The sequence below is a fragment of the Phascolarctos cinereus genome, unplaced genomic scaffold, assembly GCF_003287225.1.
Source record: "Phascolarctos cinereus isolate Bilbo 61053 unplaced genomic scaffold, phaCin_HiC Scaffold_5;HRSCAF=322, whole genome shotgun sequence".
Taxonomy (NCBI): domain Eukaryota; kingdom Metazoa; phylum Chordata; class Mammalia; order Diprotodontia; family Phascolarctidae; genus Phascolarctos; species Phascolarctos cinereus.
The window spans coordinates 444,751,312-444,768,982 of NW_027555958.1; positions in this window are offsets into that span (position 1 = coordinate 444,751,312).

A 17,671-nucleotide genomic window follows, 5' to 3' on the forward strand; every position below is an offset into this window, starting at 1 on the left:
CTTGCTTGAATAACAGCAGCTGTAAAAACTGTCATAGCTGTTAAATCTAGCTAAGAAAAGCCAGCCAGATTGCCCCCAGGCTGAATTAAATCTTGTGTAGAAAGAGATTTAAAAAAAAAAGACTCTTAGCATAGTACCTAGTACACAGTAGACACTTAGTAAATGGTTACTGACTTAATAAATGATTACAGATAACTATCTAATTTAGGATTAGAAGTAAAAGCTTCAACTCCTGTGAGTTTCTTTTCCTTTTTCAGAATAAACAGAGACTGCAAACCCTAACTCAAACACAAAACTTTCATTTTTAGAAATAATTTTAATTTCCAGGTAAATATTTCAAGGTCTTACCTGTTTCCCAGCGTGGTTTCCAGGGGCAGTCCAAAATCCTTTCTAGTTTAGTTTACAAATGAATTTGAACTAGAATAAAAAGTGAGCCAAGTTAGATGGCAGATTAGAGGCAGCCACCAGCTGAGCTCTCTCCACATTCCCCTCCAGACAACTTTAAAATAATGCCTCAAATCAAATTTTGGAGCAGCAGAGCCAAAGTCCAGGATGAGACATTTTTCTGGCCTATGAAAACTTAGGAGGTCTGTATGAAAGGTCTATGACCCTGAGGAGGCTTGTCTGGACTGTGCACAAAGGGTTAATGACAGCAGCAGCAGCAGCAGCAGCAGCAGCAGCTTCAGAAGCTCTCAGCCCAGAGACGGTAAGGGAATCAGACAGTTGGTCAGAAAGAGATTACAAAAGACCCTTTGCAGGCACTGGGTACAGCTGGTACTGACTGACAATTCTATTGCTTATATGCCATCCTGGGTCACAGTCCTAGGGCAGAGAGGACCACTTGTGGCTGGTCATAAGGAGAAGGAGTCCTGGTCATAGCTCGAGGACAAAAAGAAGTGCTGGTTTTTGCAGCTGCAAGAGAGCAGGATCCCTTCCTGGGTAAAGACCACAGCACAGAGCAGGACAGCAGTGATCCTATTTCTCATCAAATCACACCACCTTGGAAGCACCAAAAACTTGCAGACCTCCAGAACTAGCTCTGAAAACAGTAGCACCAAAAAGCCTAAAGCTCAACATAGCGCTTCCCCAGAGCTTAACTTTAACATTAAGTTCAAAGTCAAGAAATAGGCTGGAAAAATGAGTAAATAATAACAACAACAAAAATAACTTGACCATAAGAAGCTACTCAGAGGCAGGGAAGAACAAAATATAAATTTAGAAGACAACAATGTGAAAACAGCTAAAACAAAAGCCTCAAAGAAAAATGATAATTGTACACAAGCCAAACAAGAATTTCAGGAACATTAAAGAAAGAAATGAGTGGTAGAGGAAAATTGGGAAAAGAAATGAGAGTGATGCAAGAAAATTATAAGAAGAGAATTAACAGCTTGGTAAAAGAGGCACAAAAAGTATTGAAATAACTCCTTAAAAAACAGAATTGGTCTAATGGTAAAAGAGGCACAAAAATTCACTGAAGAAAAGAACTTAAAAAAGTAGAATTGGACAAATGGAAAAAAAAGAGGTACAAAAGCTCAAAGAAAATAACTCTTTAAAAATTAGAAGTGTCCAACTAGAAGCTAGTAACTCAATGCAAGAAACAATAAAACAAAATCAAAAGAATAAAAAAAAATAGAAATATCTCATTGGAAAAAAATAACTGATCAGGAAAATAGATCAGGGAGAAATAATTTAAGAATTATTAGACTACCTGAAAACTATGATCAAAGAAAGAGCCCAGACATCATATTTCAAGAATTTATAAAGGAAAACCGTCCCGATATCTTAGCTTCAGAGAATAAAGTAGAAATTGAAAGATTCCACCAATCACTGCCCGAAGAAGATACCCAGATGAAAAGTCCCAGGAATATGATAGCCAAATTCCAGAGTTCCCAGGTCAAGGAGAAAATATTGCAAGCAGTCAGAAAGAAACAATTCAAAAATCATGGAACTGCAGTCAGGATCACACAAGATGTAGCAGCTTCCACGTTAAAGGATCGGAGGACATGGAATATAATATTCCTGGAAGGCAAAAGAGCTAGTATTGGACCAAGAATAACCTACCCAGCAAAAGTGAGTATAGTCCTTCAGGGTGGGGGTGGGGGGAATGGGTATTCAATAAGATAGAGGACTTTCAAACATTCCTGATGAAAAGACCAGAGCTGAACAGAAAATTTGACATTCAAACAGAAGACTCAGAAAATGCATAAAAAGGTAATCATGAAGGGGTAGTTAAAATGGACTCAATAAAGTTAAACTGTTTACATTCCTATATGGGAAGGTGATTCATGTAACTCCTAAGAACTTTATCATTAGTAGGGTAGTTAAAAGGAGGTTACATAGATAGAAGGTATGGGTGTGAGTCAATTATGTTGGAATGCTCCCCCATCAAAGAAAATGAAGGGGTGAGAAAGAGGGATGCACTTGGAGAAGGAGGAAAGAAGAGATAGAATGGAGACATTTTTCTCATATAAAAAAGGAACACAAGGAAGAACTTTTACAGTGGAAGGGAAAATGGGGGGAGAAGGCAGGCAATGTTTGAACCTCACTCTCATCTAACTTGGTTTAAAGAGGGAAGGATATATATACACACTCAGTTGTAAATAGAAATATAACTTACCCAATAGGGAAATAGGAGGAGAAGGGTGGGAAGGGCAGATTAAGGGAAGCAGTGGTTAGAAGCAAAACAAACTTTTAAGGAGGGACAGGACAAAAAGAGAGAGAAGAAGAAACAGAAGAAAATGGGATGGAGAGAAATACATAGTCATCATAACTGTGAATGAAATGGAAGCACATAGCAGAATGGATTAGAAACGAGAATCCAACAATATGTTCTTTATAAGAGATGCACTTGAAGCAAAAAGACAGACAGAGTTAAAATAAAGGGCTGCAGCAGAATCTGATATGCTTCAGCTGAAATAAAAAAGGGAGGGGAGTAGGATTCATGATGTCAGACAAAGCAAAAAGCAAAAAATAGGTCTAATTAAAAAAGATAATCAGGGAAAGTATATTTTTTCACAGTCTTACTCCCATGCCTGACACTCTCCCCCTCCCCATCTCTGCCTCTTGCTTGGCTTCCCTGGCTTCTTCCAAGTCTAAGTTAGAGTTTTATCTTCCATAAGAAATCTTTTCCAATCCTTTTTAATTTTAGTGCCTTCCCTCTGAAATGACCTCCAATTTATGGTTATTTGCCTGTTGTCTCCCCCCATCAGTCTGTGTGTTCCTTGAGGGCAGGAACTGTTTTTTGCCTTTCTTTGGATCCCTAAGACTGATCAGAGTTGAATACATGCTTGTTAAAAGACTTGACATGACTTCTATGATTAATTAACGTCATCATTATCCAGCCAGTCACTAGCATCTCCAAGCCTATTTCCTCACTTATTAAACAAGGATAATAATCCTAGTGATACCCAGCAGATATGGTGGGTCCAAAGTGTGACTCCACTTTGCACCTGCCACTTTGCCTTGTCTCAACTGCATGGAACAAAATGTGCAGGATAAACTCACCACTTCTAATCTCGCCATCTCGCTGCTAGCTAAAGCCTTGATTGGTACCACTTCCCTCAGCCTCCTGTTCCCTCTGATTGGAGGGCTGGAGGGTAGACTACCAAATGCATGAAAGTCAGAAACTAGACTCTCAGGTCACTGCACCTGGCATCTGCTGTGCTTCATTGTTTCAGCTCCATAGAACAATGCCCCCCCCCGTCCCCCCCCATCCCCGTATTTCCCCCTTTCCCACCTTTCCTGCTTCCTTTTGTGTGTTGTCTCCCCTTTTAGATTGTAAGTGCTTTGAAGGCCGGGACTATTTTTTATTAATTGTATTCCCAGCAGTTAGCACAGTGCCTGACACATAGCAGGTGCTTAATAAATATCTGTTGAATGGACTGGCTAAATGAATGGATGAATGAGGAATTTTTCACCTTTTTCTTCAATGAGGCAGGTGGAATGGATTCTCTCTAACCACATCTATCTCTACCCATTAGAGGTCAAAACAGGTCAAATCAGCTTCTCTTAAGGTTTCTTCCCCGCTTCCATTCTCATTTAGGAGGAGGCAGGGTGGAGACAACCCCAAAGTCTTTAGTGCAAAGGGACCAGTCTGGAGAAAATGACATTACCTTCTAAGTGTCCTAGTCCCCACATGGCAAAACCAGAAAGCTTAAAAATACAGATTAAAAATCAAATTCATGAAATGCTCAGAGGTCCTAGAAAATCTCTAGTTTACCAAGCCTGAAGGGTAGTTTCCCATCCGGTTGAATTTCATGTAATCAATTATCTTGTTGTTCAGTCATGTCCAATTCTTTGTGACCTCATTTGGGGTCTTCTTGGCAAAGATACTGGAATGGTTTGCCATTTCCTTCTCCAGCTCATTTTACAAGTGAAGAAACAGAGGCAAACAGGGTTGAGTGACTTGCTCTGGGTCACATAGACAGTAAGTGTCTGAAGCTGGATTTGAACCCAGGAAGAGCAGTCTTCCTGACTCCAGGCCCACCTACCTGCCCTCTCATTCCCTTGTAGCTCTCTAGAAATGTTTAACAAATCTTTACCTCCTCCCCAACCACTCCCTGCCCTAAAGAAAGCCCCTGTTTCTAGCCTGTGATAGATCTAGGAACTCTCATGGTCTTTAGCAATTTAAGCCTCCAGGCAAAGTAGCCAATCCAAGCCTTGCCAGAGTGATTATTACATTTATGTTTGTTGTGGGAACCATATAAGATAATGGCTATAATGCACCATATAAATGTAAGCTGTTATTAATAGTAGCAATAATAATTTGTTATGAGGGAATGTTCCTAATAAGAAGTATGGAAAGAAAGAATTAGCAACGGGGTAGACAGTGATAGATAAGAGATTTGGATCTTGGTCTCTTCTACTAAATAGCCATATTAAGTCAAGTCAACTAGAATTTTTAAGCTCCTTCTATTTTCCAGGCACTATGCTAAGTACTAGGGATACAAAGAAAGGTAAAAGGCAGTCTCTGTTCTTAAGGAGTACATAGTCTAATTGGAGAGATAGTATGTAAATAACTATGTACAAACAGGATATATACAGGGTAAATTGGAGATAGATAATCACATGGCATTGGTGGGAATTAGGAAGGGCTTCTGGTAAACAGTGAGACTTTAGCTGGGACTCAAAGGAAGCCAGCTAAGCCAAGAGGCAGAGATGAAGAGGCAGAGCATTCCAGGTATAGTGCATAGCCAGTGAAAATCTCTGGAGTCTGAGGGTGGAGTATCTTATCTGAGAAGAGCAAGGATAGCTGAGTATATGGGGAAATAAGGTGTAAGAAGACTGGAAAAGTAGGAGAGAGCTAGATTTGGAAGGACTTTGAATGACAACCAGGATTTATATTTGATCCTGGAGGTAAAAGGGTACCACTGGAGTTTATTGAATAGGGGAGGTGACGTTTTTAGGTCTGTGACTTAGGAAGATCAATTCGACACCTGAGTGGTAGGTGGATCATGGTGGAAGAGACCAAGTGGAAGCTTACTGCAGTAATCTAAAAATGAGGTAATGATCACCTACACCAGGATGGTTGGGCAGCTAGGTGATGCAGCACTGGGCCTGGAATCAAGAAGACTCACCCACATGAATTCAAATCTGGCCTTAGATACTTACTAGTTGCATGACCTCGGACAAGTCACTTAGCCCTGTTTGCCTCAGTTTCCTCATCTGTAAAATGAGCTGGAGAAGGAAATGGCAAACCATTTCAGTATCTCTGCCAAGAAAACCCAAATGGGCATGACCAAACAACAGCACCACCACCAGGGTGGTGGCATTGCCGGATGAGAGACTGGTGGAAACAACAGGACTTAAAATTTACTCTGTGTGTGAGCTTGGGCAATGTGTTAAAACCCTCTGGACCTCAGTTTCCACATCTGTAAAGCAAGGAGTTTAGACAAGATGTTCTCTGAGTTCCCTTCCATTATTCAACTTGTATGAGTCTAATTATTAGGCACATAGGATGAAAATTCTATTTTCTTTGTTGAGCTGCTTTTTACCCTGGTAGTGCCAACTGATTGATCTTCCACAGGAAACAGAAAATTACCCAGACTCCCCAGCTCTAATAACAGTTACTTCCTGCTGAAACTGGAGAAAATTAAACAGCCTTTGCCTTACTGAAGCAAGTTACCACAGCCCTTAACCGATCAATTTCAGGCTGTTTTTATTTTCAACATTCCAGATTTTGAACCCTAGGTCTTGAGGTAGCAATATATCGGAGAACTTTATCGGTTATTTTTTTTCATTCAAGGAATTTAAGCAAAATTAAACCCAACTGTTTGACCACTGCTGGTTGTTACTGGATTCTGAAAACAGGAGCTTCTTAATTTTAGCTCTGGGAGGGACATTAGTGAGCTAGTCCAAACTGCATTTTGCCAGCAAGGAAAGTAAGGTTGGGAGAGATAAAACTCGCCCAAGGTTATAGACCCAGTCAATGGCAAATCCAGCACTGGAAACTTAATTCCCAGTCCAATGCCTATAGTAAACAAACAAACAAATAAATAAATAAATAAAATAATTAGGTTTTTTTAAAAAGTTTACTTATTTATTTTTAGTTCTCAACATTCAAAAAATTTTAGTTTCAAAACAAAATATCATAGCTGTTTCTACCATCTAAGATAAGCTGAAGGCGGTTTTCCTGGCTCTTAGAAAGCTAGAGACCTAGACAGATCAAGGATCTGAAAGGATGTCAGAAGGTGTGGGTCCTTGTCTCTTCTCTGCGGCTGCTGAAGTGTGGGATGTTGGATAAAGACCTTTTGGGGCAGGGGAGGTGTCAATTTCTTCACTGGTAAAATCAAGAGGCCTGATAAATTGGTTATGAGGATTATGGTTAAAAGACCCACAGATGCAAAACTGTTTATAGCAGCATTATTTGTGACATCAAACACTTGGGAATAAAATATGTGCCCACCAAATTATATATGTGAAGACAATGGAATATCCTTATGGCATAAGGAATGATGGAGATGAAGAACTCAGAGAAACATGGGAAAGCTTGCATGAAATAATGAAGAATGAATAAAGGACAAGAGAGCAACATATACAATGACTGTAACAACGTAAATAATGTCAACCTGGAGAGGCAAACCAACTCTAGTCAAACAAAATGTTCAATGTGAATGCCATACGTCTGAAGTTTCAGGCTGAGTTAAGCTCCTTTTGGTTAATAATTAATATTGTGGACCCAAAGAAGAGATATGAGAAAACACCTCCTCCTACCTCTTTGTAAAGGTCGGGGTCTACAGGTGTGGAACATTGCATATTGTCCAATTTTTTTTATGACATCAGTTTTGCTGATTTTTTCCCCTCTTCTTTCTCTTTTTTTCTTTAAAAAAATTCTTTGTTATAGGGATGGTTCTCTGGGAGGGGAGAGAGAGAAGAATATAAGGATAAATTTAGAGGTATAAGAGCAAAAGATATCAATATAATTTATTTTCAAAAATTGATAAGAAAACTATTTTCTCAGAGAATATAGTTTTTCCTTTTTCAACTTAAATTTTCATTGGTATCTTTTGCTTTTGAATCACCTTCATTTCCAAATATATCATCCCCTCCCTTTCCCACAGAACCATTCTTCATAACAAAGAAGAGGAAAAAATAGTTCAACAAAACACATTAACCAAGTCTAACATATGCTGAATTCCATATCCATAGTCTCCCCCCACCCCCACCCCTGCAAAGAAAGGAAGGAGATGCATCCTAATAGCTTTTCTTTGGGGCCAAGCTTACTCATTATAATTTTATAATGTTCAGTTTTTATTTTTCATTGTTGTTCTTTACATTTGTCATTGTGTATATTGTTTTCCTGGTTCTGCACTTCACTTCACTTCATGTCAGTTCATACATGTCTTCCCATGTTTCTCTGCATTGTTCATGGTCATCATTTCCTACAGTGCTGTATCATTTCATTCCATTCAGTTGCTATACTATATTTAGCCCTAGGAATTGTACTTTGCAAAGAGCTTTGAGTATTTGTTGGCAAGGATCTCAGTATTAAAACAAAACATGTAGATTTTAAAATTTAACTTTTCAATTCAGTTCAAGGCAAGGCAATCAGGAAACAAACATTTATTAGGGTTTTACTATGTGCCAGGCACTGTGCTAAGTGCTGGAAATACAGATACAAGCAGAAAGAAAGACAGTCTCTGCCCTGATGGAGCTCACATGCTAGTGGGGGAAGACCATACATAAAAGGGAGATGAAAAGAGTGTGTGGGTGAAGGGAGAAATGAAGTTACCCAGGACCTGGTAGAGATTGTCCTATGTTGATAAATCAGTAATTCATGTAGCCTGGAGAGGAATGAAGACAGAGTTGGCTTAGCATCCTCCTTAAAACGGAGGTTCTGGGTGGAACTAGATAACCAGAGTAAGAGACTGGAGGAGCAAAGGATATGTCCAACACGAGCAGTCATAGATGGGTGATATGAGCTTCCAGAGTAAAGAGATTTCTCTGGCATCATAGAGGAAGTCCTCTGGAGAGTCAAGAATGTGGGTCATGACTGATGCTAAGTGAACTGAGCAGAAGCAGGAGAACATTGTACACAGAAACAGCAACACTGTATGATGATCAACTATGAAAGACCTAGCCCTTCTCAGCAATACAATGATACAAGACAATTCCAAAAGGCTCAAGATGGAAAATGCTAACCACATCCAAAGAAAAAACTACCGAGTCTGAATACAGATTGAAACATATTATTTTCACTTTTTTTTAAAAGCCCTGCTATAAATATTTTGGTGTAAATGGGGCCTTCGTTTATTTTTTGGCAAGGCAATTGGGGTTAAGTGACTTGCCCAGGGTCATGCAGCTAGTAAGTGTCAAGATCATATTTGAACTCAGGTGCTGTATCCACTGTGCCACCTAGCTGCCCTCTGTGTTTTGCTTTTTCTTTCTCATGGTTTTTCCCTTTTGTTCTGATTCTTCTTTTACAACATGACTAATGCGGAAATATGTTTAACATGATTGTACATGTATAACCTTTAACAGATTGCTAAATGTCTTGGGGAAGGGGGAGGGGAAGGAGAAAAATTTGGAACTCAAAATCTTATAGAAGTGAATGTTGGAAACTATTTTTACATGTAATTGGAAAAAATAAAATACTATCAAGTGAGGGGGGGGGAAAGTGTGGGTCATGGCAATCTTGGAAAATAGGTCAAGTTTTTACAAACCCCAGCCTTCTCTTCTTCCCCTTCCCTGTCCTTATCCCTTATCCAAGCATGTGGTACATCCTTTCCATACAACACCCCCTCAAAATCTTCTCTCAGCAACACGGGATTTTTGCATGTTAAGAGAAAACAAGCTTGGCTTAAAACAACAGAATAAGTTCTAATTGTGGAACTTTAGGTATGAGCATTAAGAAGGTATCTTAAGTAGGGGAGACAGCCTTCCCATTTGCTCATAAAAATTATAAAGGATTTCCCAAAAGTCTTCACGCAGTTTTAAGCTATTAAAATTTATGTTAAATTACTACCAGCTGACCTATTTCATCAATTAAAGCTTAAAACTGCATGGAGACTTCCAGAGCACTCTATACTGCAAAGGCAGTCACCCACCCGGCCTACTTAGAGGTCAGCTGATAGTAGTTTTGAATTTACAGTATTAAAAGTCATAGCATATATTGTTCTCCTGGTTCACTTTACTACCCCCTATATCAAGCCACATATTTTTCTGAATTCCTTGTATTCATTTTGTAGCAATAATATTGCATTCCACTTATATATTGTAATCAATTGACCATTTCCCAAACTGATGGGTACCTACTTTGCTTCTAGTTTTTTACTGTCACAAAAAGTGTTGCTGTGAATATTTTGGCACATAAAAGATTGTAGATTTAGAGCCAGAAGGAACTTTGTGGGCCATTTAATCAAGCCCTCCACTGTAGAGATTTAGAAACTCAGAAAGTGACTTGCTCAGGGTCAAGCTTTGTAGTACATGGAACAGCCAGGATTTTGAACTTAGGCTCCAAAACTCCAAGTTCAGCAGGAAGTTCCAAGCTCTCTCTCTCTTTCACCTTTCTTTCTTTCTCTCTCTCTCTCTCTGTCTCTGTTTCTCTCTATCCCTCCATATCTCTGTGTGTCTCTCTGTTTCTGTCTTTCTCTGTCTCTCTGTCCATCTCTGTCTCTGTCTCTCTACCTCTTTCTCTCATCACCTAGGAAAACACCGTCTCTGTCCTTGAGCATTCATGCCTGAACCTTCTCCATCATTTTTCCTGTAACTTCAAAGCAGTTGGTTTACAAGCTGCTCCCTGGTAAATTGCAATCAAATTCTAACTTTTCTTGTTTTTTTTAAGAAAAAAATTTGTAGCTAAATAATGTGCTCCTTCCCACAACATCCTCCTTGTGGAAATTCTTGACCCAAGGCATAGGATGAGACTTTACTCTTGGATCTCCTAATGCTTAGATCTCATAATACTAACAGCATTAGTAAGCATGAGTAAGTCTTTAGTAAGCAGCTTTATGAGCCTCTGACTGCAAATCCCAAGACTCTTAATTATGATCTCTCTCAAGTGGTTTGAGAGAATTTTTTTCCCGCTGGAAAATACAATACAGCAACTTATAATCATAGATGATCAGAGTGAGATGGGGCCTTGGAGATCATTTGATCCAACCCCCTCACTTTATAGAGGAAATATAAATTTATGGGAAGAAGAAAACATAGCAGGGCAGTCTACTCTACTACATGTTGGGCAGTGAATGGGAGTGAAGGTGGGGATGGGAAAAAAGATTTCTAAAGTTCAGAAATTAAGTAAGCCTTCCAGAAAGCAAAGGGAATGTGATTTATTTTGCAACACTTGGAAGTTGAGTAAAATATGTCTCTCAAGATTTCCATGTGAATTATAGTTTGTCCTTTGCAAGGAGAGGCTATCAGCCCCCTAGGAATCTGACCATTATGTAGTTAGTATTAGATATGTAAATAATTCACTGCTATTACTCTGTTATCACATGTCCTTCCTCTGGTGTCTAGAACAGTGCCCCAAACATAGTAGGCATGGGTTAAATATTTGTTATACTAATGACTCTGAAGCCAGAGGCAACTAGCCATGGGCAATAGCCCCTTGAGTACATTCCTGCTAGGAATAACTGCTGTGTTTGTAACATTTCATATACCTTATCTCATTCAGTCCTCAAAACAACACTGTGAGCTAAGTATCACAGGCATTATCATACCTACTTAACAAATGGGGAAGCTGAGGTTCAGAGAGAATGTCAGAAGGGGCAGCTAGGTGGCGCAGTGGATAGAGCACCTGCCCTGGATTCAGGCGGACCTGAGTTCAATTCCGGCCTCAGACCAAACACTTGACACTTACTAGCTGTGTGACCCTGGGCAAGTCACTTAACCCCATTGCCTAGTCAAAAACAAACAGAGAGAATGTCAGAACCAAGATTTGAACCTAGGTCTTTCTGAGGCCAGGTTCAGCTCATCAGTCAACAGATACTTATGAAGCACTTATTTTCTGCCAGGCACTGTGCTAAGTCCAGGGGATATAAATGAAGGCAAAACAAACAAAGAAACAAACAAATAAATAAATAAAATATCAAACCGAACTAACAGTCCTGATCCTCAAAGAGTTTACATTCTAGTCGAGGAGACAATATATAAATAACTAGGTGCATACAAAATATATATGGAGTAGATGAAGATAATTTGAAAGGGGAAGGGAAGTGGCAGTGGAAGGGAGGTGGGGAGTTGATCACGAAAGAACACTCTTGTAGAAAAATCTGAACTGAAACTTGAAGTAAACCAGGGAAATTACAAGGTGGGGGTGTGAGGCAGGGCATCGAAGGCTAGCCAGTGCCAAGGCCTGGGGCAACAGACATTGGTCACAGCAGTTGTCCCAGGAATCCTAATGAAAGTTACAGAAACGAGATTTCCCCTCCATGCCATACTCCTGAATTTCTAGACTTTCTTCCTATTATGCCAGAAACAATTTTTAATTCTGAAAGCTCTCTCTACCCTAGGATTGAACACATTGGAAGGGCTCTTCACCACTGTAGCCTTTCCCTCTGATAGGTGAATTCTTCCCAGAACGTCCACTTTGAGGAGCGCGCCCAGGGCAGCCAAATCTTCATTCCTCTTTGGACAGCGCTCCTGACTCATTCTACCACCCCCAGCTGCAGGTACCTTTATCCCTTCCTCCTCCTGCTCCTCTTCCCCCACTCTCGCCTTTGTTGTTGTCTTACCCCAATCGGAATGTGAATTCCTTTAGACCAGGGACCATTACTGCTTGCATTTATATCTCTAGCTTTTAGCACAGTGCCTGATACCTAGTAAGCTTAACCTCGAGGAGCTTTTATTAGCGTAAAAGACACCAGACTTGGGGGAGAAGGGAATTGAACAAGTCCTTATTAAGCACCACACATGTGCCAAGTACTGTGCTAAGCAATACACAAATATCAAGCCTTTTGCTCCTCACTACAACCTTGGAGGGGTTTTTATTATTCCCATTTTAAAGATGAGGAAACTGAGGCAGAGGTGAAGTGACTTGGCCAGGGTGACTCAGATAATGAATATCTGAAGCCAGATTTGAACTCAGATCTCCCTGACTTCAAGCCCAGTGGTCTATCCATTGCACCACCTAATGGTCCCATCTGTCTATATCTGCACAGAGATTGTACAGGTATAGAGCTCTCCACGGTGAAATTTTATATACACTCACATACATATGTATGCATGCATGTACATGTATATACATATGTATGTATGCCAAAGATTAAAATTAACCTGGCTAAGTGGTGCAGTGGATAGAGTGCTGGACCTGGAGCCAGGAAAACTCATCTTTGTGAAACCAAATCTGTCCTCAGACATGTACTAGCTGTGTGACCCCTGGCAAGTCGCTTAACCCTGTTTGCCTCGGTTTCCTCATCTGTGAAATGAGCTGGAGAAGGAAATGGCAAACCACTCTAGTATCTTGGCCAAGAAAATCCCAAAAGGGATGGTCATAAAAAGTCAGACATGTCTGAAAAAATAACACAACAAAAGCCATTTGAGGAATAATTTGTAATTTATTAGAGAAAATTCATCCACAGTGACTGTAACACGATAAACAATTACAAGCAATTGTACTCTGGTTAATTGTCCTCTTGGTAGAAATATGAGTGATTACAGACATGGAATAATCTTTTATCACTCCCATCATTCCCTAGGTTTTATGACCCTTAGCCCAGTTCATCTTTACTGTGATTTCCCATCGTCTCCAACTCTCAGTGTAATTCTGAGACTATGAGCCTTCTGTAATGGACTGTGCCTTTAAGATTTGTTGCTAAATCAGCTCAGAATTCTAAGAAAGGCAGTAATTCTGAGAGACAGCTGCTCTGGAGTTCTGTTTGAGAATTCTGAGATAAGCAGTTGCTGGATTTTAAATGTGACAAGCTGTTATAAACTGGGGAGATGTGAACAACAGAGCTGTGTTTTTATGTTGGGGCAAATTTATCCCATTTTTATTTATCTTTTTACAGCATGACCCCAGAAACAAAAGGGGAGAGAGAGAAATAAAAAGACAGATTTAAAAACTATATTAGCTAAGCTTGATGGAAATATTAAATTCTACTTGCTTTTGAGAAGACAGAGGAACAGCCTGGAAGCAGAGAGCAAAGGAGTCACTCAGCTGATTTACTGGTTTGGCTAAGTTGTTGTATCCAAGGAGGTGCTGGTCAGAAATACCACACAGATCAGATAAACTTAGCATTGTAAGGGGCTCTTCAACACAGAAGCTAAATTCTTCATGGAACTTTTTTAAACAGTTTCTGAGACAGAAAGAAGCTATCAAAGCTTACAGCTCCAGAGTTGTGAGTTCTGAGCCCCTAGATTCCCCCCCTCATATGTCTCTTTGGCAGGTTTCTGTGTGTACCCACTCTCCCACATAAACACTGAGTGCAGATTGTGATATATTTATTATTTATGCATTTGTTTGAACAGAAATATCTGTGATATTATTTCTTTTGCCCTATTATTACATAAATGGTTATAGTGAAAATCTAAAAGCGTCACAATTTTGAGTAGCTAGTTATGTAAATGGAAATGCTTTGGTGGGGCTCAAGAGCTAGATTAGCGTGCAGGGGCAGTGTATTTCCCCCTCAAAGTGTTATCCCTAGGACCTTGAGAGAAATTGAGAGTAAGTATAACCGTAGGGTGGTGATCTTTCCCTAGGAATACAGACATGCCAGTGTAAGAGTAGATTGGAAGAAGCCAACTCAGAGAGTAAATAGGTAGAAGGTACCACATCACGTAGCTATTACACCTGAACTAGCCACTTTCTGCTCTCTTCCCAGTCTTGACTTGTTGGTGAACCAGTTCAATTTTATACTATCCTGTACTTTCAAATCCCCCTGACCCCTTGTTTTTATCATACCGTGTCATATTCCAACCCTGAGGTGGTGCTTAGGGCTCTGCTGGAGACAGCTCTACAGGTTAGGGAGAGCCAATTGTTAATTTTTTAATGTGAGCATTTACATTTCAGAAATAGGAAACACTATTAATCAGGGCCTAGTTTATTGTTTTGTTGATTGTCTATACTTGAGAAAGTGATGGGGAAAATGTCAATAATGAAGATTAAACTTTAGTGTATCACGTATTTTTTTTTCCCTAGAGAGTCAGTTGTTAAACATTTGCCAGCATACCACGGAATAAATTCCTTACCTATGTTCAAATCAACACTATCAATATCTCTGAAAAGGGAATTCCAATGAGTCGCCCTATTGATTCCCTCACTACCATCTTTGGAACTCCCTTCCTTGTCAGCACTCCTTCTATGTAATATCCCTCCCGTTAGAAGGTAAGCTCCCAGAGGGCAGGGACTGTCTGCTTTTGTGTTTGTTTCCTGAGAGCTTAGCACAGTGCTTGGCACATAGTAATAGTTTAATAAATGCTTTTTGGACCCACATGTACAAAAATATTCATAGCAGCTCTTTTTGTGGTGTCAAAGAATTGGAAATCGAGAGGATGCCCATCAAGTGGGGAATGGCTGAGCAAGTTGTGTTATGTAAATGTAATGGAATGCTATTGTGCTATAAGAAATGATGAACAGGCTGACTTCAGAAGAACCTGGAAAGACCTGTATGGTCTGATGCTGAGTGAAGTGAGCAGAACCAAGAGGACTTTGTACACAATAACAGCCACGTTATGCGATGATTAATATTGTTAAACTGAACCCTTCTCAGCATTGCGAGTATCTAAGACATCTCCAGAGGCCTTGGGATGGAAAATGCTGTCCACATCTAAAGAAAGAACTATGGAAGTTGAATCGCTATCACTTATTTTTATCATCTTTCTGATGGTTCCTCCTATTGGTTTTAATTTTTACTTACAACACCACTAATGTGCTTTTTATTTTTATTTTTGCTTTTAGGCAATTGGGGTTAAGTGACTTGCCCAGGGTCACACAGCTAGTAAGTGTCAAGTGTTTGGTCTGAGGCCGGAATTGAACTCAGGTCCTCCTGACTTCAGGGCCGGTGCTCTATCCACTGCACCACTTAGCTGCCCCACAACACCACTAATGTGAAAATATGTTTAATAGGAATGTAAATGTGTAGCCTATATCAGATTCTGTGCCATCTTGGGGGGGGGAAGAAGGGGGAGAAAAATTTTCAACTCAAAAGCATATGGAAGTGATTGTTGATAAATCAAAATAAATTAATAAAATTAAAAAAAATAAATAGATGCTTTTCATTCATTCATATAGGCAGGCAGGTGATGGAGGCAATTGGGGTTAAGTGAGTTGCCCAGGGTCACACAGCTGGGGGCACATTTGAATTCTGACTCCAGGGCCGGTGCTCTATCCACTGTGTCCCCTAGCTGCCTTGGAAGAGTGTTTTATGTTAATTATTTTGATAATTCCTCACAACAATCGGGTGAGGAGGATATCATAGGAATCGTTATTCCCATTTTACAGACGAGGAAACAGCCTCTGGGAAAGTAACTCATGCACGGTCATACAACTGAGTGTTCAGGGAAGGATCCAACCTAACCCACCTACGCAAGTCCGGATGGCTTTCCACTACACCAGGCTGTGCCTCTGTCTGTGGGGCCTCAGCATGTACCGGATTGTCCCTTTTCCCTCTGAAACAGGTGTGCATTCATGAGAACAGCTTCTGGAGCCGCTAGCTTCTTGACTCCGCCCCTTTTTGAGATCTCTGAGAAGCAGGCAACAGTGACCTGCGTGACTTGGCCCAGCGGTCCCAGAAGAAGCTGGAAGGCTGGAAAGCGAACGGGAAGGGAGCCCGAGTGTTCCCCTGAGCCCCAGAACTCCGTGAGAGTGCTGTTAACTAAGCTTGAGCCACTGAGGAAGGAGGAGATGAATGGGACAGACACGGGTCGAAGAGCGAACAGGCTCAAAGAGAATAATCCCAGAAAGAACAGTTCCCACAGCCCCGTGAAGAGACCCTTTGTGTGGAGTGGGGGCAGGGGTAGGGTGGGGGTGGGGTGGGGTTAGGGGACCCTGGGGTGAAGCAAAGAAGTTTTAAATAGCTTGGAGGCACTCTCTCCCGGAAATGTGAAAAGGCGGTAACCCTTTCAGCTAAGATTCCAATGCAATCCCCTGCCTCCTACTCCCTAAGTCCAGCCCCAGGACCGTGGGCACTGTTTTCCTGAGTGGGAGAGCTGAGCAGGGGTGGATCATCTGTGGGAGGACAAGGAATCTGGAGAGAAGGACCCGCTGTGACTTCTGGGAATGGAAGGCAGTGGCGGCACAGTAGCGGCCCGCCAGTGGGAGGGAAGTCTATAAGGGGACAACTCTCGGGGAGAAGCAAGGGAAAAGCAGAAAGTCACAAGGGCATGACAAGAGCAGAAATGGACAGAATGCCAACAGGGGAGGAAGGGAAGCCAAGTCCTTCTCCCTTGCTAGGGCTCAGCCCAGGGTAGTAAAGGGACTCTCTGTTGGAGGATTGTAGGCTTAGAGCTGGAAGAGACCATAGACTGTCTCTGCTACTCTAAGCCCATTTAATGGATGAGGAAACTGAGAACCAGAAAGGTTAAGACACTTGCCCAGGGTCAGCAAGGGGAGGGTAGAAACAGAGATTCTCCTGGAACTCCAAATCTGGTGTTCTTTCCATTTTACTGTGATTCCTCTCTAGTCCCCTTTAGACTTTTTCCCATGTTGGGGCCCCCAGCCAGAGTAGTATTTGAAATCATTGGGACTACACGGGTCCCTGGAGAAGCTGGGTGGTGTATTGGATAGAGCACAGGCCTGCAGTCAGGAAGACTCATCTTCCTGAGTTCAAATCCGGCTTCAGACACTTCCTAGCTGTGTGACCCTGGACAAGTCACTTAAACCTGTTTGCCTCAGTTTCCTCACCTGTCAAATGAACTGCAGAAGGAAAAGGCAAACTACTCCAGTATCCAGTGTCAAGAAAACCCCAAATGGGGTCACAAAGAATCAGACATGACTGAAAAACAACTAACCTAATAATTAATAATAATGAAAGATTATATAGGTCCCCGGATTGAGTGGATATCTCATTAGCAAGGAAAGTGGGTTGTGTCCCTTGACTGTTGTCTAAAGGGGTAAGTTCTTTCTGTGTCCTTATTGTGTGAATAAAAACCTATTCTATGTGTTATGGCAGCTAAATGGTTAAAACTTGGAATCTGACCAGCCACTGCCCAAAGCTTGAGGATGTTCACCAAGCAGAGTGGAGGAGGAGACACCAGTTGGGGCCCCGTTGCATCGCAATATGTATGAGCTATA